At 37.7% G+C, this 24361-nt stretch overlaps 1 pseudogene; it reads right to left on the bottom strand.

Moving 5' to 3' along the window:
• Window positions 1-7236: 7236 nt before the first annotated feature.
• LOC147476801 (senescence-specific cysteine protease SAG12 pseudogene) lies at window positions 7237-14815 on the bottom strand (annotated as a pseudogene).
• Window positions 14816-24361: the final 9546 nt, after the last annotated feature.

The following is a 24361-nucleotide window of genomic DNA, read 5'->3' on the forward strand; positions in this document are numbered from 1 at the left end:
CTTCCTCCTAACCTCTATAAATAGGATTTGTGAGTCCATAGAGAGGAGAGACTTGATCGAAACTCAACTCGAGAAGAAGAAAACTCAAACCAGTCCTTTTCTTCTTCTCTTCTTCTGTCGGCCATTGAGAGAGTTATATTAACTTTTCTAGAGGGTAGTGCGTTTCTGAGTGCAAAGTCAGTTTCTTTGTTAACCATTGAATCCTGTGAGGAAGGCCCTTGTTGCCTTTCACGCACCATTGGAAGGGGCGAAATCTTTCCTTAAGGACCTAATCAAGCGCCTTGGTTATTCCCGCATTCTTCTTTGTCCTTGTTTCTTTATTGCTCTTTATTCCTTACGTTCTACTTTGGTTGTTGTGATCATACAACTATTCTAACAATCTTAAGGAAAGAGTTTTGTAGTAGAACAAAGGAGAGTGCTTTAATCTGACACAATCAAAAGATAAGTATTTTACTTTGAGTTATGGTTTGTGTTATTGGGTTATGACTTTAGAAATTTTCTAATAATTTTGTTTTTGGTAGGGAAACCAATTAAAGATTGAATATTTATTGATCTTTTGTGGTTTATCAAACCCTATATGGTTGTAGACCTTTCTCCTACGTTTGTGGGAATCAAATATGAGATTTCTATCAAGAAAACGTCAAAGTTCGTCTTTTTGACAGCTGCGTCACTCGTTATGGAAATTGCTATAACTTTCAGCTCAGAGCTCGGTTTTGCAATCCGCTTTTTGTGTTGGATAGCTGATTCAAAGAGCTTTCCAGTGGTATAAGGCTTGATACCCAATTCGTCCTGAGCTGGTTCAGAGTTACACTTCTTTTGAACTGTTTTTCTGGAAAGAAGAAAATATGGAAATCCGGTTTTTCAATCGGTTAGGTATCGTATTCTTTCACTATTTGCAATTCTTTTGGTTTGATTATATAGTGATATTCTTGCCTTGAGTTGCATGCTAGTTTTCTTAGGAGGGAAATCCCTAAGCTTAAACTTCTTTAATAACCTAGTCAACAAATTATCGTGTTTTATCGAGGAATTAATTGGTTTGACTAGAAGTAGTTTGATATTAATTTTCTTTGTACATATGTAGATGTATGTAGATGGTCTAAAGAGACCTTAAGATAGTTAATATCAACCACACTCAAATCTTGGATAGTAATTATAATGTATTCAATGCATAATTGCTTACCTTTATTGTGAAGCGTGTTGTTAGACGATGGTTATAATTGTACTGTTGTGAAAATACATGTTAGATGAAGTAACTTGTAGCTTATATCTAATATAGCATATGTTAAAGTTGTGTAGCATGCTAGTTTTGGATATTAATCATCGTGGGTTTACTTTAAACTTGATAATAGTTTATTGGTAAATTTTTTTAGTTGAAGACATTAATGGGTTGAGCCATTAGATGTTGTGGTAGTGCTTGAGGTCTTGTTGATAGGGTATTCTATCTTACTTGAACTCATGTAAAAAGAGGAGGTAGAGTCCTCAGTTGTTTTGCATATTTAGTGGCTAGATTTGCTTAAATATCGTATAATTTTTGTTGTGAGGGGTACAGTTAAAGTTTACTTTTCCTGAACTTATGATATGATATTTACCATGTTTGGCATGAATGCACTATTTAACATTGGCATGAAGCTTAACCATGTCATATATTATTAAGTAATGAGCATCGTTGTCTACGAGAGGAAACAATATGGGAAACAATCAATATCCTCTTAAACCTAATTTAGTCAAGGAGATGTAAGGTAATGGATTGTCTTTTTAGACAATATCCTCCAGTGACTATTTTAGACAAGGAAATGTAACGCTTGTAGATTGTCTTATTAGGCATTATCCTCCCATGACTATGAATAAATAGCTAAGGTGATGTACAAGTGCGTGGATTGTCTCCCTATGACAGTTGAAATGTTGAATGATGAAAAGAAGGATGATAATGATATTATCTTGGGTAAAACCCTTTTCATCTAATTCTTCAAGATTCATTAGAATCTTTTGTGGATTTCCTTTCATATAGATAACATGAACATAATATGACTATGTTTAATATGATCCAGAATCATAGACTTGAGTAAAGTATATTCTTGTCATAAGAGTGCATTTTATTGTTGTTGTTTCTTTTAGTGTTTGTAGAGGTATAATGTGTTTTGCATGTAAGTTTGATTAGGTTGAGTAACTATTGAACTGTGGGGGGTGGTGACCCATATGCATAACACTGTTTTACCATAGTTCATCTTACAAGATAATTGGAAAGACATTGAACTACAAAGTATGGAAAGGTCTTGGGCCTATCCAAAATGCTTCAAAATGTGGGGGTGTCTTTGCCGAGGATATTGTGAATGAATCTAAAAGAAGTCTTTTTTGAGACCTAGAATTATCTAGTAGATGTTCATTGGTGAAACTTCATAATAGTGATGTTTGTTTTCGGTTGTCATGAGTGATAACAATTTTGTAGATACCACACTATTATTGAATGTCTTATATGCTAATTTTATTTGAGGTTGTGCTTTCCGAGAAATTGGCATAGAGTGGTTGAATGTTCATAATGAACTACATAAGATAATCCCATTATTTACCTAAGAAATTTGGAAGACTATCAATGAGTATTTCCACCATTCACGGTGATGATGTTTATATGTTTCTTGAGGAAGATTCATTAACTTTATAAAGGAAGTTGTGCATACATGAAGTGTCCTTTTGAAGGATACAACTCCTCTAAACTGGACTCTTGATTTATTGGGGGATCTATAAGTTGAATTGGATCTTCAAGAGAAAACTAAAAGCGTGATAGTTGTATTGCAAAATACAATGCTAATAATAATAGCCAAAGGGGTTTCAATCGGAGACAAGATTTATACTATTTTGAAACCTTGCTCATATAACTAAAATTTCTTCTCGTAATTCTAAAGACTCTAGTTGAGTAGTTGTGGAACTGATACCAAGTGAAGTTAGGGTGATGAAAGTGAAGGTATCTGATTTAGTTAAATCTTTGTATGAGTTGATTGGCTATATAAATGGCATGAGCAATTCAACAACATATTAGTGTCATATGGATGTCAAAATACAGTTGTAAAAAAAAAAAAAAAAAAAATGTGTACTTTCTTTAGAGCAAAGCAAGACATATGTGTTAATCTCTCTTTGTTTAGATGATTTAATATCATGAGTGCTAGCATTAAGAATGTGTATGAGATGAGAGAGAAATTCCTATTTGAAACACATCATAAACCGTCATTGAAAATGATAGTTTATTATGTTGTTAAACTCATTTTGTAACTATTATATTTGGTTGTCAAGATATTGGCGTTTGAATATGGTTGAAGGCCACAACATTACCTTAAACCCGGACGGCGGATGGTATAGGGGAATTTCGGGCACTACCGTAATTGAATGGTGGTGAATATAGGAATTAAAACTCATGTTGGTCTCATTATATTGTTATATAGCACTTAGTAGAAATATTTTTCATTGAAAAGTATGGGTATTATGATAGTAAGGATGTGTTAACACCTTTTTGTGGCAAATATCCATCTTATGAAAAATAATCTCCTTGTGTTTTCTCATACTAAATATGTCGATATTAATGGTAGCCAATTGTACTTGATGGATAATGTATGCGAGACATGACATTGCCTACATTAATGGCATATTGGTGATAACCCATTCGTCCTTATAAGGAACTTTGATGTATATTGTCGGATTATCCAAGTACTATAGCGAGATCCATTGATTATGGTGATATTTAGTAGATTTCCATCATTGTTAGAAGGGTAATATGTTATAATTTGGATCGGTAATGTTTATGTGTTTACCTTTGGTGGAAATTGAGTGTCTTGGATATCATCAAGCTAATCGCCTTAGTAAAGGCATGTGATGATCTTTGAGTGGGTTAGCAACCTCTTGGCAAATCTTCCCATTGGCTCTAAATAGCCTCGATCTGTATATGCTTTCATTCTCATTCTGAATAGCTAAGACATGTTAACTTATGTGCAATGGGAAAAGAATACATGTAAGTTGAGATATAACTTAATCAGCGGTTTGCTAGAGATTATGTTAGGTTGGACTTAGTTTGGCCACATGTCTAACCGCACCACTTCTTTGGAGGCAAGTGATTATCGTCGAGGGGGATGGGACTTTTGCCTTAGATAAAAGGCGACAGCGGCAACCCCACCTATGTGATTGGAGATCCCATGAAGTAGGTTCAAAGGGAAAAACAAGTCACCCCATTAAACTCGGTATGCTATTGTCTTTCTTTGAGGCGTCACCCTATGACTAGATAGCATTATTGTATACTTTGTATAACTTGAATAGCAATGAGAAAAGGATGAGTTATTTTACTCTTAATGGAATCCATAGTCCATTATTTTTATGAGATAGTGTATTTTAAGCTGCTATGTACACTTGATGGATATCCACCTACGTGAATGTAGAAGCTGGGTCGGTTCTTATGAGTATTGAGGGCAAGTACTCAGAGCATTCACATAACACGAGGAAGCCTTGAGGGCCAAAAAAGCAACAACACCTTGAAACGGGCATATAATGAAAGAAGCAATGTGGGTGCATGTCCTCTATTTTACTACAAGGGAATGTTGGTTCAAAGATTTTTTTAATCCACCACTTTCCGTATTATAAGACATGTTACCCCTATGGTGGTTCAAGCCGAAAAAGCCGATATATCTTATGCATTGTTTTTCGATTCTCTCGGCATTTTCGTTAACCCATTTCTTTTGTAATATCCTATTCCAAAATAGTGGGGGATTTGTTAGTATTTTGAAATAGTGGGGATTGTTGGAATCTCTTGTGTATTTCTAAATACTAGTGTGTAATAACACAAAGTGGAGGATGAACAAATGGTGTTCTCTCCACTTTAGTGCATAATTAGATAGTCCACATTGGTTATCCACCATCGAGGGTAGGGTTGGGCTGGGCTTGGGCTTCTTGTTGTGGGTAGTGGTTTGACCAATAGCTTTAAACTTGTTTTGCCTTTTTCTTGAGCGACAAGTTTAGGTGTTCTATTAGGAGTTGGTCTCTCTTCCTCCCTAACCTCTATAAATAGGATTTGTGAGTCCATAGAGAGGAGAGACTTGATCGAAACTTCAACTTCGGAGAAACGAAAAACTCAAACCAGATCCTTTTCTTCTTCTCTTCTTCTGTCGGCCTTGAGAGAGTTATATTGCTATTTTAGAGGGTACCGTTTCTAGTGCAAAGAAAGTCTGCTGTTAACCATTGAATCTGTGAGGGAAGCGCCCCATTGTGCCTTACGCACCATTGGAAGAAGGCGAAATCTTTCCTTAGGACGACCTAATCAGCCTTTGGTTATTCGATTCTTCTTTGTCCTTGTTTTCTTTATTGCATCTTGTTCATACGTTTCTACTTTTAGTTCTTTGTGATCATACAACTATTCTAACAATTACCCCTCTGAAATTTAAAATCTATATCTTATATGGGTGATAAAAACATCCGATTGCTCCTCTGAAAGAGATGGTATTATTTTCAATATATAGGAGCAAAGAATTGTATTTTGAACGTAGTAGCATTTACTATTTAGTAATCTGATGAGGAGTGTAACGACCTTCATGCCCTGGTTCAATGATACAGAGAGATCAGTATATTATCAATGTAGAAGTGTACAACCATGCGACGGAACGCCCAGAGATTTTATTTTTATTTTTTTGGTAATCATGCCCAGAGAAGTTGCAGGGAACACTGAACTATTGGCAGAAATTCGTGTCCTATGTCAGCAATGCAGGTTGTATGTCGACCTGTTGTGTGAGCATATTGCATTTTCATCTCTTGGGTTTCTGGGTGGATCATTTGTCGTCCCTAATTTAACACAGAATATCTCATAATATTGATATTGCGCTGCTGAGATTTTGCACATATTATGATGATCCCATATTTTACAACAATCTGTTTCAGAAGATAAATTCCACTCAAAGCACTATATAAAAGTATAGGTCACGGTAAAATGCACATCAATGATTGTGCATCAAAATGCACACCAAGTTAGATCAACATATACACAACCAACACAAACTCTTTGTTGGTACAGGTTGTGACTGTTGCATTAAACTTTTAGTGAGAAGAAAGACAGGTACTTAATCAGATCTGTGTGGATAAGTAAATACAAACAGCATATTGATAGAATAGTTGTATGATCACAGCAACTAAAGTAGAACAGAAGGAACAGTAGCAATAAAGAAACAAGGACAGCAGTAACTGGGAATAACCAAGGCGCGGATTACAAAACCAAGCTCTGAGCTGAAAGTTATAGAAGTTTCCGTAACGAGTGACCCAGCTGTCAAAAAGACGAACTTTGGCGTTTTTCTTGATAGAAATCTCATATTTGACTCCACAAACGTAGGAGTAAAGGTCTACAACCATATAGGGTTTGATAAACCACAAAAGATCAATAAATATTCAATCTTTAATTGGTTTCCCTAACAAAAAAACGAAATTATTAGAAAATTTCTAAAGTCATAACCCAATAACACAAACAATAACTCAAAGTAAAAGACTTGTCTTTTGATTGTCAAATATTCTGACTCTCCTTTGTTCTACTACAAAACTTTTCCTTAAGATTGTTAGAATAGTTGTATGATCACAGCAACTAAAGTAGAACGTATGAAGGAGCGATAGCAATAAAGAAAACAAGGATGGAAGAAGATGGCAGGAATAACCAAAGCGCTGGATAAGTCAGTCCTTAAGGAAAGATTTCGCCCCTTCAATGGTGCGAGAAAGGCAATAAATTGGCGCCTTTCCTCCACGAGGATTCAATGGTTAACGACAACCGACTTTGCACTAGAACGGACTACCCTCAGAGCAACAATATAACTCTCTACCGACGGGAAGAAGAAAAAAGAAAAGACCTGGTTTGAGTTTTACGTTTTCTCGAGTTGAGTTTTCGATCAAGTCTATTCTCTATGGACTCACAGTCCTATTTATAGAGTTAGGAGAAAGAGAGACCAACTCCTAATAGAACACTAAACTTCTTTACACTTTCAAGATAAAGGCAAGCAAGTTTAGGCTATCGTCAAACCAGATAAAAGGCAAAGGCAAGTTTAGGCTAAGTCAAACCATTACCAAGCCCAAGCCCAAGCCGGGGCCGAACCCTACCCGATGTGGTGGATAACCAATGTGGGACTATCTACTATGCACTAAAGTGGAGAGAACACTATTTGTTCATCTCCTCCACTTTGCACACACACACTAGTATTTAGAAATACACAAAATATTCCAACACATATCAACTGCGAAGGCATAACAATCTACATTCGTGGTATGGTGTCTAAGTAGTTGCGCCTTTAGTTGGGGTATGATGCTTGCATGGCGATTCCACGAAGGCCTTCACGGCTAGGAACATTGCGTTTCATCCGCATGTAGCCTGTTTCACCCCAACCTTTGCTCCATGAATTTTTCACAGTCCAATACTTTGATTTGCTATCTCCTCCATAACCAACTATTGCTACTGCATGGTTGAGATCATTGCCACAAGGACCAGCAAAGACCCCCTTGGAGTAGAACTGGAATTCATATCCAGCAGCATCAATTGCAACAGATATCGGTTGCCTGGCAATCGCCTCTTGAAGCCTTATCTCATTATTTGCTGGCAGACGCGTGAAACCTATTATTCTAGCCGCCATGTTAGCAGACTTTTTCTTATTACATGTTCCATCGTTTCCTTTATAAGGATAGTTTGCATCAGTTGTAATACCGCCATTGTCTTTAATAAATTTGAAGGCTGATTCCATAAATCCTCCATTGCAACCTTCGTTCTCCCCATTTCTGTTACAGTCGATGAGTTGTTGCTCAGATAGAGAAACCAATTTGTGAGTCTTAATCTTCGTAATGCCCTCTGTTGGAAATGTGAATGAATTTGTGTCCTCATGGGTTTGAACCCATGACCTTTTGTATCTACTACACTCTAATGTGGGGGGCTTTAGTCCCACATTGGTTACTAAACTTAAGACTCTTAAGTTTATATTGGTTAATGTCCTTATGGAGGGATAGTGTAGAAAGATATAAGGAGGTGCTTTCAGCAGCCAAGGCCTCCTTGGTTTGGGGGGGCTCGGGGAGGTGGGAGCTCGAAAATCCTTAGTCGCGGGGGTGCAAATCCACCCAATCGGGCTTCAGCGTGGGTGCATCTTTTGGTCTTCTTTCCAAAACTAAAAGCGTAGAATCGTTTCAAAATCTTTCCTTACTGATTCGAGTCAAAACAATATCACGCTTTTTGCTCGCACATTAAAAACTGGAGTCGTGACTCTCGCCTTGAGTCGCGAGTGTCAGATCTATAAAACCAAAAGTCTCTCTTGTTTATCAAAGAGGCTGAACACAGCTTATTGTTCTTCAAATCAAAAACTTCGTCATGGAGTATCTTTGAGAGTTTCTCTTGGCGAAGCGTGTCATTGGCTGGTGGTGACGCTCATCCATTGTTGTATCACAGGAGGCGCGGCGAAGGTTGGCAAAGAATCATTGCGGCCGTTTTTTCGTCTTAAGGAAATTGTGCCGAGCACAATCCTCAGTGATAAGTTTTACTTGCTTTCTTATTACTGTTTTTCGATACTAGATTTATACAATCTTAAGATTGTAGGTTCTAAGAAGTTTCTTGTAGGAAAGTTTCTGGAATTCAAGATGGAAGATGGGAAATCTGTTGTTTCTCAAGTGGAGGAGCTGCAAATAATCATTCATGAGATTTTGCAGGAAGGTTATAAAATCTGCAAAAGGTTTCGGGTTCGTCCATCATGTTGAAACTCCCTTCCGATGGAAGGAGTACAAAAACAGATCTCAAACATAAGAAGAAAGAGATGACCTTAGAAGATCGATCGTCAACCTTCTGGATCGAGGAGGATAACAGGAATTTTGAAATCAATGTGGAGACTTCGGAAATGAAGGCTAAGGCTAACTTGGTTGAAGGTAACCGCTAGTTCTTCTAAGTCTAAATCAACTAAATTCCCGTCAAAAAGAAACCATATGCGAACAAGAATAAAAGCGGTCCCAACCTCACTTTAAAAAGAAACCTTACAATCCACGGAAATTCATTGCTATGTGTGCGGATCACGAGGTCATATAGCCCGGTTGTAAATTCAAAAAGGTCCGAATGATGGGAAGAAAGATAAGGCACAAGCAAATGTAGTTCAGGATGGTAACTTTTTAACGTGGGTTACCGAGGTTAACTTGGTGAGTAACATGGTATTTGGTGGGTAGACACTTTGGGGCTACCAAACACATCCGCGTGGCACTAAAAGTGCATTTCGTCCTTCACTCCTGCGGGAGAAGGAGAAAATACGTTCATGGGTAACTCATCTGCTTCTAGAGTTGAAGGAAAAGGGATCGTGAATTTGAAGTTCACTTACGGGAATGTTCTTAATTTGAAGGATGTTCTTTATGTTCGATATTAGGAAAAATCTGGTTTTACGGTTTCCTTTTAAGTAAAAAGGGGTTCAAACTTGTCTTTAGTCGGACAAATTTGTTACGACTAAGGGGAACCTTTGTGGGTAAAGGTTATTTAGATGAAGGCTTGTTTAAGCTCAATGTAACTGATTTTGATTTAAATAAAGCATCTACTTCTTCTTATATGGTTGAGTCATTTGATCACGTGGCATAGTAGACTTGGACCGTTAATAATGTTTCAATTAAAAAGCGATGCATCTAGGTAACATATCCAAGAATATTATTTCGAAAACAAGAGATGTGAAGTATGTGTAGAATCTAAATATGCTAGGAAACCTTTCAAAAAGGTAGAAAGAAACAACGAGTTGTTGCCATTGATTTAATGCTTGACTTATGTGATCTTAAAGGTTACATGACTAGAGGAGGTAATAAATATTTTGTTACATTCATTGATGATGCTTCACGTTTACTGTCTAGTTTATCTTCTTAAGAGTAAGGATGATAAGCTTAGCTAAATTTATTTCCTTTAAAACTGAAGTTGAGAACCGGTTAGACAAGAAAATAAAAATAGTTAGGTCCGATAGAGGAGGTGAATATTCTGGTCCTTTCAATAAATTTTGTGAAAATAATGGTATTGTACATGAGACCACTGCCCTTATGCTCCCCTAATCAATGGGATAGCAGAGAGAAAAATAGGACTCTCAAAGATATGATCAATTCAATGATCAATAGCTCACAGGGCTTCTATGAACCTATAGGGGGAGGCTTTGCTAACGACTGTTATATTACGAATAAGATACCTTTTAAAGACACGAGATAAAACTCCATATGAGATGTGGAAAAATAGGACACCGTCTTATAGATTCTTTAAAGTGTGGGGGTGTTTGGCTAAGGTGTCTATACCAACACCCAAGAGGACTAAACTTGGCCCTAAAACTGTAGATTGTGTCTTTATTGGGTATGCACAGAATAGCAGTGCCTACAGGTTTTTAGTTTTCAAATCTAAAAATAAATTTGTTGATGATAATACCATTATTGAGTCTAGGGATGTTGTCTTTTTTGAGGATAAATTCCCATTTATTGAGAGATCTGGAGGGACTCCGAGTTCTTCTAGACTTGCTCCTAGAGTTCGAGAAGATTCTGGCAAGAAGATGAAATTGAACTTCGGGAGGAGCAAAGAGACCTAGGACTAACACCTCTTTTGGACCTGATTTCCTTACTTTCTTGGTAGAGGAGGATCCTCGGACCTATTCGAGGAGGCCATGTCATCTTCCGATCGCGATTTTTGGAGGAGGCCATTCTAAGTGAATATGAGTCCATTATAACCAATAACACTTGGGAGAATTTGGTTGAGTTGCCCCTGGTAGTAAAACTATTGGAAATAAATGGTTATTTAGAAAGAAACTTAAGGCAAATGGATCCATTGATAAATATAAAGATTAGTAGCAAAAGGCTATAAGCGAGAGAAGGGTTTGATTTCTTTGATACCTACTCTCTGTGGACGAGGATTACATCTATCGAGAATGTTAAAAGCCTTTGCTTCTCGTAATCTAAGTAATTCACCAAATGGGCGTTAAAAGCGGCATTTCTAAATGGGGAATTACAAGAGGAGATATATATGGATCGACCCGGAAGGGTTTGTTTTAGAAGGCCTTAAGAGAAAAGTTTGTAGGCTAAGGAAATCTCTTTACGGTCTCAAACAAGCTCCTAAACTTGATGGCATGAGAAATTTGATAGTGTGCTAATCTCTAATGGTTTTAATATTAATGAGGCGAGATAAATGCATTTATTGTAAATTTGAGAAACAATGCGGTGTAATTATCTGTTTATATGTGGATGACATGTTGATCATTGGAACCAATTTAGAGACCGTCAATAAGACTAAATCTTTTTGAGTAAGCATTTTGACATGAAAGATTTGGGTATTCGATGTCATTCTTGGCATTAAGATTGTGTATAATTGATGGAATTACTTTGTCTCAATCTCATTATGTAGAAAATGCTTAAAAGATTTAATCAATTTGATGTGTACTGCCCGAACACCATATGATCCTAGTATACATTTGACAAAAATACTAGATTAGGTGTATCTCCTTTAGAGTTTTCTAGGGTTATAGCGATCTCATGTATCGATGAACTGCACTAGACCCGACATAGCTACGCCCGTGAAAGCAAACTTAGTAGATACACCATAAATCCCAAAGAATGAGCATTGGGATGCTCTTATCGAGGTATTGAGATATTTGAAATATACTTCAAATTATGGTGTTCATTATGGCAAATATCGGTGGCATTTGAGGGGTGCAAGTGATGCCAATTGGATTCTTGATTCTCGGGAATCTAAATCCACTAGTGGTTATGTGTTCACTATGGCGGGGGGTGCGGTGTCTTGGAAATCATCTAAGCAAACTTGCATTGCCCGTTCCACTATGGAATGAGTTTATAGCTTTAGACAAAGCTAGTGAGGAAGCGAGTGGATCGGGGAATTTTTGGATGGATATCCGCTTTGGCCTAAACACATTTCCCCCTGTCTCTATTCCTTTGTGATAGCCAAGTTTGCTATCTTGAGGGCCAAAAATACTTCCTATAATGGGAAATCTCGACATATTAAATGAAGACATAACATAACATGTCGCCGGTTGTTAAGAGATGGGATCATAGCTATTGACTTTGTGAGGTCAAGGTGAAAATTTAGGCGATCTTTTAACTAAAAGGCTTTGGCTAGAAATTTGGTTTTAGTACATCGAGGGGATGGGGCTAAAAGTCTATTAAAGACTAATTGCCTATTTTATTAAATCACCGATGATGACACCCAACCTTGGTGAATGGAGATCGGGATCAAGGTTCAATGGGGAAACAAGTTATCTGCGAGATTTGTGGGGTACTACACCTAGAGTGAAAACTCATACCCATCCCTATGATGTAGTAGTACCTACGTATCTTTTAAAGGATGAGTGAATACTCTTAATGCTTTCTATATTTGGTTTTCGATTGGGGTGTAATGATCTGATAACTCTCGATAGAGGCACCTATATGAGTGAGGAAGTAAAGCCGCTTCCTATGAGAACTTATAGGCTAGTTCTCTAGAGCACTCTCATGAAACCACAGGAAGCTCATGGCTATCTGAGCACAACCGGGGGAACTCTATGATGATTTTTGAAGTTATGTGTGTTTACTGTTGACTTGGCTTACATATATATGTTGAGCAGTTCAAGACTATGGTCACGGGTCAACTAGTAATCAACAGGACAAACAAACAAGCGAAGGTTCAAGTCGTATGACACCTTGACCCATTCATAACTTCTTCATACTCGGACATTCTTGTTTTGTTTTTTTTCTTTTTCTTAATAATTCCATTCATGTGGGGGATTGTTGGAAATGTGAATGAATTTGTGTCCTTATGGGTTTGAACCCATGACCTTTTGTATCTACTACACTCTAATGTGGGGGGGCTTTAGTCCCACATTGGTTACTAAACTTTAAGACTCTTAAGTTTATATTGGTAATGTCCTTATAGAGGGATAGTGTAGAAAGATATAAGGAGGTGCTCTGGCACACACAAGGCCTCCTTGGTTTGGGGGCTCTCGGGGAGGTGGGAGCTCAGAACCTTTTAATCTTGCGTGTGCCCACACACGCCACGTGAGCCAGGGGTGCAATTCCACCCAATTGGGCTTCGAGTCAAAACAATATCACGCTTTTTGCTCGCGGAGTCGTGCCAACCGCCTGCAATAAAAACAACCCAGCCTACTTTAAGAGAGCGCCCAACAGGCCAACAGCCACTGAAAATATCTGTATGCATCTCATGATTATTGAAATCTGTGGTTTGCATTTTATTGTGCACATACAGTCATTTGCATTTTTGAAATGAAATGTATTACGTTCATAAACAATTGCTAAGTTCAAGAGCATTTTCATCTCTTTTGAGAGCTTATGCTGAAGTGAGTTATCAGCAGCTGCGGCCGGTTTGAGCTCGTCTACTGAAAATTTTGAATTAATACTAGTAGGCATAGTTTTGTAGTTCACACTTCAAATGCATTTGCAGCAAATGTCCAGCAGCTCAACTGATCAGGGCCCTGATTGTACCAGGAAGTCCTGGCCGGGTAGGATTTCACTTACACCGGGGGTTTGCCGTGTTTTCATTACTCACCCGATTTTTCTTATTTTTTCCACACATGTTAAGCGTTTGTCATCTGTGAATAAGAGGATTGGGAGCACCTTATCTATACCCCTTCTTAATCATTTGCTCCATCTCATTGATCAAATTCCAGCATCGTCATTAATTGTACTAATTTAACCGAATCAGCAGTTCTGCAGACCAAATAAAATTGATACAATAATCCTTCCACAACAGAAAAATGTTAGCCCAAAAGCTAACATTCTTGTTATTCCAAGAAATATGATCTGCTTTTAGCTAATGTGTTACGAGCGATTATTTAGTTTTACATGATCCTGGGGTTAGTCAATCCTTTTGATATGTGACTTCTAACATCAATTTTAGTGGGACAAATAATTTGGAGAGATACACATACCACAATGCATAGTACAAAATATCAGGATATGGGTATTTATCGATATCTGATTTATGGATATGTATCGTGGATATATCTCTCTCTTTGGGGATATTTGATATTGTTTCACATGCAAATATCATTGATATATTCAAAATATCGACAAATATCGTAGATATTGTTGATATTTCTTAATATATCATGATACATTATTTATATTTATTTGAAATATAATGGTAAATATTAAATAAAATTGTTACATATACAAAATATCGCCAAATATCTCCAAATATCGCAAAATATCCTCAAATATCGCAAATATTGTTGAAATATCACCGATATTTACAGTCGTATATATCTCTAAACATATCGGAATATTTATATATCTTTATCTGAAATCTGAATAGATATCGACAAATATCGTGATATATCGGAATATTTTGTACTATGCCACAATGTCCTTGGTCTTTTATTCTAGTTACTGCCCCGCTTCTTGGCCAATCAACAGTAGGAGGCAAATGTGGCGAGGTTGTGTTCTCAGGGTGCATGTTTTCAGTGTTTCCTGCATTCTCAAAAGTATTAGCCATGTAACCCAAGTAGATATCTTTGAACTCCTGATTTGTAAGGTCCGCGAATCTATTGTCAATAACCTGGAATGTATAGTTTTGGGAGTTGATGTGATCAATGAAGTTAACATTAGATCGGTATATTCTAAATCGACGTAACCACTCATTCCTATCCCCATACTTGCGACCGTGTTTTGCAATCCATTGCTCATACCTATCAATCATAGATTGTTCACCCTTCTTGTGATCCTGAACACCAGATAAATGTTTGTGATGATGTTTACAGGAATTCGGAGGTATCAATAAGGCAAACACAATTAGAAACGTTAAACAAGCTTTATCCCGCGTAAAAAGGGTGGCCATGGCAATTAGATTGCAGTTTGTATACAGGGAAGATATGAGTGAGTTATTTGCATATAGATTGATGTGAAGATTGGGATGTAGTCATTACCCAATTGCAAGATGATAATGTGACAGGCAGAGGGAAATATAGTGTGCTAGTCAAGTTGAACTACAAGAGCACGCATCGTCAACACAATATTGATGCTTGATATGTTTTCTTTTTTCAGTACAGGTGCACTTATGTTCATGTACATTTTGTGCTTCTTGTTCACCTTATTTTCTTTTGATCGCGCATTACTAGTTCTTATTTTCTTCGGGGTTATTCTAATCTGAACCTAGTTCTCAGCCCCTGGATTACACAGGCCTAGCTATTTTTTTATTTTTTTAAGTGTATTGTATTAAAAGAAAAAAAAAGAACAAAAAAAATGGTGTGAGTGGATTGTGGCAAGTTCACATCTCACTCAGAATCAGTACTAAGTCTTTACAAAGATTCGAAAAAGTGCAAAGCACTATCTAAATCTATAGTAGGTACTAGCAGGATGCTCCCATCCTGTAGCCTAGCTATGTATGTGTGTGAGCAGGTATCATTGTTGGGGTTAATACCGATACCAATTGATCCCCACTACACAGATAACTTGTAATATGAAACATTTCTATTCCAGACAAATTCTAAATATCCACTACTAGCATGCCCAACTCTCTAAACAACTATCAACAACAAATAATAATGTAAAGAGAAGAACAAACATACCACAACACAAAGATGTACCGCGGTTCGGCCAATGGTCCCTACTTCCACAAGAGCTAATCCTTTTATAAAGTGAGAAGGAAGATTACAATCACTTTTTTCAGTCTCTCACCTTACTAGATCACTTCTCTCTTTACAGGCTTGTCTCTTTGTAAATGTTTTCTCTCAATCTTGATTGCTCTCAAAATTGGGTTTTCTCAGACTTTCTTCTTGTGTTAGGTTTTCCAAAATCTTACTTCAGGTTTTTATAGTAACCCACAATTTCACGGTTACTATAGCAAAACAAAAAACTGCGAAAATAGACATGAGCGCGGGCACGCCCTTGTCAAGGCAAATTAAATAGAGTGCGCGCACGCCCTCTGAAATTTCCTCGAACCAAAAATCCAATAACATGAGGCGGCACGCGGCTTTGTGGTTAGGCGAATCAGCGTCGTCTTATCTCGAACTTTCTCCGCAAACGTCAACCGATTTCTCATCATCTTCCTCATGTGAGGAGATAACTCGACAATCTCCCCTCGAGCGGTGAGGGGGGGATACCTCCATGCAATTTCCAAATCGGCGGAGGAGTGCGCTACCACCGATAGCGGCGGTAGCACAACAAACATCAAACTTACCTTTCGGTAAGACTTTGGTCATCATATCCGACCCATTCTTGTCGGTATAGATCTTCTCAATGCACAAATGTTTGTCTTCGAGAACTTCTCTAATCCAATGATAACGCACATGTATGTGCTTGGATCTAGAATGAAAACTCGGATTCTTGCTCAAATGGATGGCGCTTTGACTATCACATAGAACTACAAACTGTTTCTGCTTTAGCCCTAGTTCATCGTAGAACCTCTTCATCCATGGCATCTCTTGCAACACTCAGTGGCTGCAATATACTCGGTTTCTATAGTGGAGAGGGCAACACACTTTTGCAACTTAGATTGCCAAGAAACTACTCCCCTGCAAAAGTAACCAGATAACCAGAGGTGAACTTCATCGAGTCAACATCACCTGCCATGTCTGTATCAGTGTAGTCTTCAAGTAAGGGCTTACTTCCACCAAAACACAAACACGATTTGGAAGTGCCATTGAGATATCTCAATATCCACTTAACACCTTCCCAATGCTCCTTACCCGGATTTGACAGAAATCGGCTTACAACACCAACGACGAAAGCAATATCCGGTCTTGTACACATCATTGCATACATTAAGTTGCTCATTGCGGATGCATAAGAAATCTTTTCCATCTGACTCTGCTCATGCTCACCCTTTGGACACATCTCTTTGGTCATGCGGAACTGGCCACCAAGCGAACAATTGACTGGCTTCACTTGATCCATGTTGAATCTCTTCAACACATTCTCAATGTAGTTTTCTTGAGAAAACCACAACTTCTCACTCTTTCTGTCACGAGTGATCCGCATCCCAAGTATATGCTTTGTTTGACCCAAATCCTTCATCTCAAAGAACTTACTCAAGTTTTTCTTCAGCTTGGATATCTTGTTGATGTTTGGGCCAACTATCAACATATCATCCACATACAACAAGAGCACTATGAAATCCCCGTCTGAAAATTTCTGAACAAACACACAATGATCAAAAGCAGACTTCTTGTATCCTTGTTTCTCCAAAAAGGAATCAAATTTTATGTACCACTGTCTCGATGCCTGCTTCAACCCATACAAGCTCTTTATCAGCTTGCATATTAGGTGCTCTTTGTCTTTGACTTCAAACCCCTCTAGCTGGTCCATGTAGACATCTTCTTCAAGGTCTCTATGAAGAAAAGTTGTCTTAACATCTAGCTGCTCAACCTCCAAGTTTATATTTGCGGTCAGACCTAATACCACCCAGATAGAAGTCATCTTCACTATAGGAGAGAAAATTTCATCAAAGTCAATCACTTTCTTTTGACCGAATTTGTAACGCCCGTATTTAAAATACGTAATTATTTATTAATTAATTAATTTAATTATTTATTTAAAAGTCGCTTGATTGGATTTGGGATACGTGGGCCTGATTTCTGGGCCCGAGTCTGTATTAGGCTTGGGTTTCAAACCCAAATATATATTCGTATTGTTCTGGAGAATAGGGTTCGGGGAGAATAAAATAAAATAATAATGGAGGCAGAGATAGAAGCTGGATTGCTAGAGTATGGGAGCGCGACGGTTCGGACGATGAGGGATTCGTCGGGTTTTAATACAGGTGTGTATATTAGTTTTCTATTTCACGAAATATGTTAATTATTCTGGTATTAATATTCGTCCTGTCATTGGTAAAACTGTCGTTAGTAAAACTGATTTAAAATCTGTTGAAACTCGGAAATTGGATTGGAACTGGTGGAAGCTTGAAACAAGATGTCAATGGCGGCTAAAGCCCCTATACATTATGGATTGAACTGGTAGATAGTTGTGTTTATAGTTTGAGGTTTGGTTGGGGCTCTCGAGATTGAAATGGGTGGTTGAACTGTCGGTGGTAGTGGGGAGTTTGGGTGTTGATTGAAACTTCAAGGGCCGAGAATGGCGGTCGGATCGGGGGCGACCCTGCGATCTTGTCACGGTGGTGGTGTTGATGTTGTAGGTTGAGCGGTTATTTTGTCTTGGGGATGATTTGGTGCTAGAGAGCGGGTTCCCGCATCGAAGCTTGAAGCCGATAGAAGCGTAATAAGCGTATTTGTGGAGGAAGGGTCGATCAAATTTATAGGGTAGTTGTTTTGGTTATATTAAAATTGATCGTTGAATGTTGGAATTTGGTGGGGGGCTGTCGGAGGTTGTATAAGCGTTAATGGCGTCGGGAATGATTTCCAGATCTAGTTTTGGTGAAGTTTGAATTTTAGGATTTGAGGTTTTTGCCTTAATTAAAGTGGTTGGGGTTTTCGCAGGGATTAAAACCGCTTGGTTGAATTGGGTGGTCGAGTGGAGGTCGACGGTGGTCGATCCGGTGGTGGAGGCTGCTGGAGGAAGGAGATGACCGGTTTGGGCCTGGGGCTTGGGCCTTAGATGGTGGCTGGGCCGAATTCTATTTTAGTTGGTTTGGGCCATTTTCATTTTAGTTTTGGGCTGGTTTTGATATTAGTTGTTGGGCCGGACCAGTTTAATTAAGTTTTGGACCAGTTTTAGTTTTAGTTCTATGGGCCAGTTTTATTTGTTTTGTTTGGGCCAAAACTAATTAGTTTTCTTTGGGCCGGTTTCTAATTTTATGTGGGTTGGTCCTTATGTCCCCAATTGGGTCAGGTTGAATAATAAGTTGGTTTAGACTTTCGGGTTCTAAGGTTTGGGCTTGGCCAGTTGGGTCCGAACCATTACCTTGGTCATGAACCCATGAGCCATGCACCTTTGACCTTAGCCACGAACCATGGCTATGACCATAAACCTGTTGGACATGGAAACGACAGTTTGACTTTGACAATGACGTGTTTGACTTTGACAATGACGTGTTGACTTTGACTTTGACCGTTGACTGTGGAATCTTGACTTTTCTAATTTTTCACATATTTAAGAATATGGACAAATGTAGTAATAAAATATTGTCGATATTGTATAACCTTATTTGTCATTATCTAATTAAGATTTGACGTGAGTAGTGCGTAAAACATATAATGTTTGACACGTAACAAAAGGGGAATTCTTATAAGACTTAGATATATACGTTTTTATGAGAATTAAGTTACATACGGACTTAGATTCATGGACTTTAGTTTTGGGCTTTTTGGCCGGTTGATCGGTTTGACTTGACTTGTGATTTGGACTCGAATAATTATCGTGATATTTGGACTTGAGTTGTTCCTTCTTTTAAAGTCGTTTCATTTTGATATTTGGTGGAATGGTCTTATATTTTGATAGTTGGGCAATCGTAGGCTGAATAGTGGCTTGATTATTCCGTTAAAATTAGAACGACGGTAGCGATATTTTATCTTTGAATAATGGCGATACTTACATAATGGCTTTCATGTGAGTTACGGGTGTGCGGCATCCATTTCGAGGGAGTTCATACCGGAGTGGTTCATTATGTAAGGGGAGGCATGTGGATGTACATGTTCGGCGTTGGGAAGCGATTGTGGTAGCTAGGGAAACTATGTAAGACATAGTTACGACGTGATTTTAGGGACACGCAAAGAAAGCCTTAATTAATATAATTATGGTAATATGTTGTTTAACTATATATCTTTAAATATATGATTGTATATGGCTTTGGAGAAGGGTGGGTCAGACTAATTACTTGGGCAGAGACGACCCACTCTGTAATTGAGCATGAAATGAGGTAAGTATAGAACATACTTGGTTGGTTATTAGTTTAGTTATAACCTAAGGCGCCTCGTGGAGGAACTAAATGCCTTTTATTATGCGTATGGTTTGTTGTGTGGTTAGTGAAGTTAAAGGCCTCGGTGAATGAACTACACCTTACTTATTGTAGTTAAGAATGTCATTATTAGTTGTTGGGAGTTAAAGCCTCGGTGGAGGAACTAAGCGCCTTATGGGTTGTGTATGTATATGTATAAATATAGGTTGTATTTTAGAGCTACTCACACCAGCATTTTTATAATCTCAACCCGATTTGCATGTTTGCTTATCGGGTGTGTTCATTAAATGAACATAGTTGATAAGTCTTGACAGGTTTCATGTTGAAGAAGGTTGGTTGCTGCTTGTGGTTGCATTAGCGTCGCATTCAGGATATGTTTTGTTTTCCCTTAAGGTGTAATAGATTTTTAGTTGCAAATGTTGTTTTATATTTTTCATTTGTAATTTTAAATAAAGAGTTATTGAAAAGAAATTTGTAACCTAATCTTATTTGTAAATTTTTGTAATGAAGATGACTTTTGTTAAGTTTAAATTTTTATTAGTTTTAATTATCCGCGTATTTAAACTGTTTATGGGTTTTTGGTAGTTGAGAGTGCGTCACACCTCGAAGATCAAAGAGTCGGGAACAAATATTGGTTTTCCGAATTCTGTTGAAATTCGGGGTGTGACAGAATTCCTTCACAACAAGGCGAGCTTTGTGCCTTGAGTGTGGATTATTATCCTCATGTTTGACTTTGTAGATCCACTTATTCTTGAGAATTTTTCTTTTTTTCGGTTTCTCAACTAACTCATAAGTGTGATTCTTATGCAAAGAATTCATCTCATCATGCATGGCCTTCAACTACTTCTCTTTGTCTGTACCTTCAAGAGCCTCTTGATAGTGCATAGGTTCTCCACCATCAGATAGTAAAACATATGTATATGGTGGATACCTGGTTGAAGCTTGTCTCTCTCTATTAGATCTCCTTACCCCATCTTCTTGTGGCTCAGGAGGATGCACTTCTATTTTCTCAGGGGGTGGTTCATACACTTCATCTGCATCTTCTATATCAATAGGTTCTATCTCATCATGAGCAATATGATCATTATCATGAGCTTCAAACCCATGGTTCTCTGCATTCTCAATGCCTTCTGCACGTTTTACAGTAGGAACTTCTGGTTCTGAATCAACAAGATCATTAGTTAAAGCTTGTAGCTTCTCACCCTCCTCAAAGTCTGCTATGGTTTGGTCTTCCAAGAACACAACATCTCGACTTCGGATTACCTTCTTGTTAATCGGATCATAAAGTTTGTAGCCAAACTTCTTATCCCCATAACCCAGAAAAATGTACTGCTTGGCTTTGTCATCAAGCTTGGATCTCTCATCCTTGGGAATATGAACAAATACCCTGCACTCAAATATCCTCAAGTATCCATAATCAATATCTCTGCTTGACCATACTCTCTCTGAATAATAACTATTCAGAGGTTTTGATGATGATAGATTGATCACATGCACGGCTGTACGCATTGCTTTTACCCAGTAACTTCTAGGTAACTTAGAGTGAGACATCATGCATCTCATCCTCTCTACCATGCACTACACCAGAATGGTCAATTTGTAACAGAGCAAAATTTTCATCTCTAACGGATATATTCGTTACCAATATTCTAACGGATATAAACGTTAGTGATCAAGTTATCCGTTACTTTATCTCAATTTATTCTTTAAATTATTTTATAAGCATTTTCTAATATAACCTAACGTTAATATCCGTTAGAAAACAGCGAGAATACCAACGAAAGCTAGTTCAGTGGTCACCTTGTTACTTTACGTAGCTTAATGTCCCATGTTCGACACTGGGCAGCTACAATTTTGTTATTTTTTGTAATAAAAAAAAAACCAAACACGCAAGAGAATTAGAGAAATTTTAAGTGGCTGCTCCGATCAAAACTCCACACTCTCGCTAGGCTCATCTTTGACCAAAAGTGTTTTCTTTTCCAAATCAAAACCGGCTAATCTTTACTATTTTCATCGCCATTCTAAATCGCCCTTTCTATACACACCCCGTGTTTTGCTTTACTTCAACCTAAAAAACTCAAATTTTTCCTTTCTGATGAAGCCACCCAATTAACCCTAAATTTCGGTGAATAACTATCCTACGCTCATGGGAATAAATTTCTGTGATATCATTTTTTTTTTTGGAGTGGTGGGGCATTCGGAGGTAGAAGAAGACGGGTTTTTGTGGCTGCAATCAAAGCTAACTTGAATCTCTCATAGTTTGTCACTTTTGATTGATTCATCCCATTTATTTGTTTCTTCATTTTTTGTGTTTACAGTTTGGTTTTTCTTCTTCTTCAAAAGAATGTGTCCTGAAGCCATCGCTACTTACCATACAGATTTTGAAATTGCTTCAAAATGTGAAATTGCTTCAAAATGTGTCTAAAGCTGGTGAGATCTATGAAGAGATTGGAAAATTGGAATCAGCGACATCATGCTTCATGAAGTTGGGGAATTATGAAAGAGCGTGTAAGTAATTTGTCAGTCTGACTGACAAAGAATCTCCATTTTAATTCTTATCTTCAGGGTCCTGTTTTAGAAATTCTTTGTGGTTTTAAAGATAACCAGTTAAGATATATATGTTGCAATTAACAACCAGACATCCTGGCTAGTTGGAGCAAATGAGGAGGTTCTTCATTGTACAGACGACAAATTAAAGTTTACATGAGTGGTGGGTCTTTGAAACGCCTTTGGTCGAAGAGTTTTGAGAGAAGAAATCCCTTATACTATTTCTTTGTAAACTGCTACAATTATTGAAGTAGCTTCAAGATGAATATTTGGAGAAAAGACTCCTTTTTGTTCAGAGAGCGATGTTTTGCTCTTGATTTCGGGGGTACTAAAGTTTCATGCCAAGTATGGCATGAAGACTTCTAGGAGCTTTGGTTTATTTGAAGGCTTCTTAAACTTGGTTTTACCCTCGTGTTATATGGAGTCCGATATTTAGCAAGAATGGTGTGCTAGTCTTACGGACAAAAATACCGCAATTCAAGCAGTAGGTTTAGTTCATTATGAAAATCTCACGTCCTTTTAAAGGGGGTTGACATGGCTTGGAATATTTAGAGTAAATGGCATGTCTTGTAGTTAGAAAATAATTCTTTAGTTTACAATTTTGATTCGTTATATGTTGTTTACCTTGTTGTAAATAATCAAGGCCTTTCTGTATCTAGGATTGTGGTGCAGATGGCAATGACCAAATTGGAGATGAAGAGATATTTGGAGCAATTATTAGTCACTCCCTTTGGTTTATTCCCTATTCATTTTGTTTTGTCAAGTGAAAAGCTTAGCCACATTGAACCTTTGGTGTTGTTATGGAACATGCGACATTCTCAGATTGATGAGAGCAACTCTTTGGAGTCCGGTTATTGTTTGGAGTTGAATTGGATTTTTGTTCAAGGTAGTATGATTGATGGTTTATTTGTTTTGTTTTTGGGGTTTAGGATATTGCGGTTCTTGACCTTCCTCTAACGATCCTATTCGATTTGGGGCTAGCTTGAATTACTCGTGTGTTTACTATGAGATCTTGAATTCTTTCGAAAGCTTGTAGCATGGTAAAACAGGTTTGCTTTGTTTTTGGATTCGGGATATTGATTGGTTCTAATATGATGGGTTTTAGCATTTTTATGGATTTGGTATGTCATATGTGGTAACATAATTTGTAGGTAATATAATTAAATTAAGTAATTGGATTGTAATGAAAACATGCTTAGTCAACTAACTAACACAACGCGTTTAATTCTTTACTTTTTTGCTTTCGGTAATGAATGAAATTAATTCCTTGTTCGACGCGTCTAGATTTATACATGTCCTTCCACAAAAGGATTTCTTGTGTAAGTTAATTATTGTGGTTAAAACTAAGGTATTGAGACTGAATTCGCCTTTCACCGGGGAAAGGGGAAGGGGAAGTGTTTAGCACTGTCAGCCTTATAAAAATACTTACCAAAAGTAGAAGGAAAAGAAAAAGAATTACTACTATTTTAATGACTTGGTATTGAATCGGTAGGGAAATGATTTTCATTATGTATGTCTTCTTGATGAACTTGCTCAAGAATTATGTTTGGAGATAGTTGGCTCTGCGTTGTTGGAAGTTGGGAAGCTAGTAGTATTGCTCAGGTGAACTGAATGATTTGCAGATTGAAGCCAAGCTTAGTGAAGATAAGGATCTTCTACCGCATGCTAAGCTGCAGATCAAACAAGATCTGAAATTGTTCGGGCAACCCATTAGAGAAAAGTTAGCCGGTTTGAACAAGAGCTCAAAGATAGGTAAAATTTGCAGGACTTGAGGTTTGCTCAATTGTTATTGGACTTTGAAATGCAACAGTTTTAAGATTTTTGGTTTCAATGTAACCAGGCATGTGTTTGCTGTTTGGACGTCAATTTTCTTAGGTGAACTATTTACTCGGATATTTGATATCTTCTTGGTCGCAACATTGGTTGGATTCAGGGCTTACTTGTTTGTTTATTTAAATCCGTACATTATCTTGATTTAAAAAGGTC

The sequence above is a fragment of the Coptis chinensis genome, chromosome 9, assembly GCF_015680905.1.
Source record: "Coptis chinensis isolate HL-2020 chromosome 9, ASM1568090v1, whole genome shotgun sequence".
In the NCBI taxonomy this organism is placed as follows: domain Eukaryota; kingdom Viridiplantae; phylum Streptophyta; class Magnoliopsida; order Ranunculales; family Ranunculaceae; genus Coptis; species Coptis chinensis.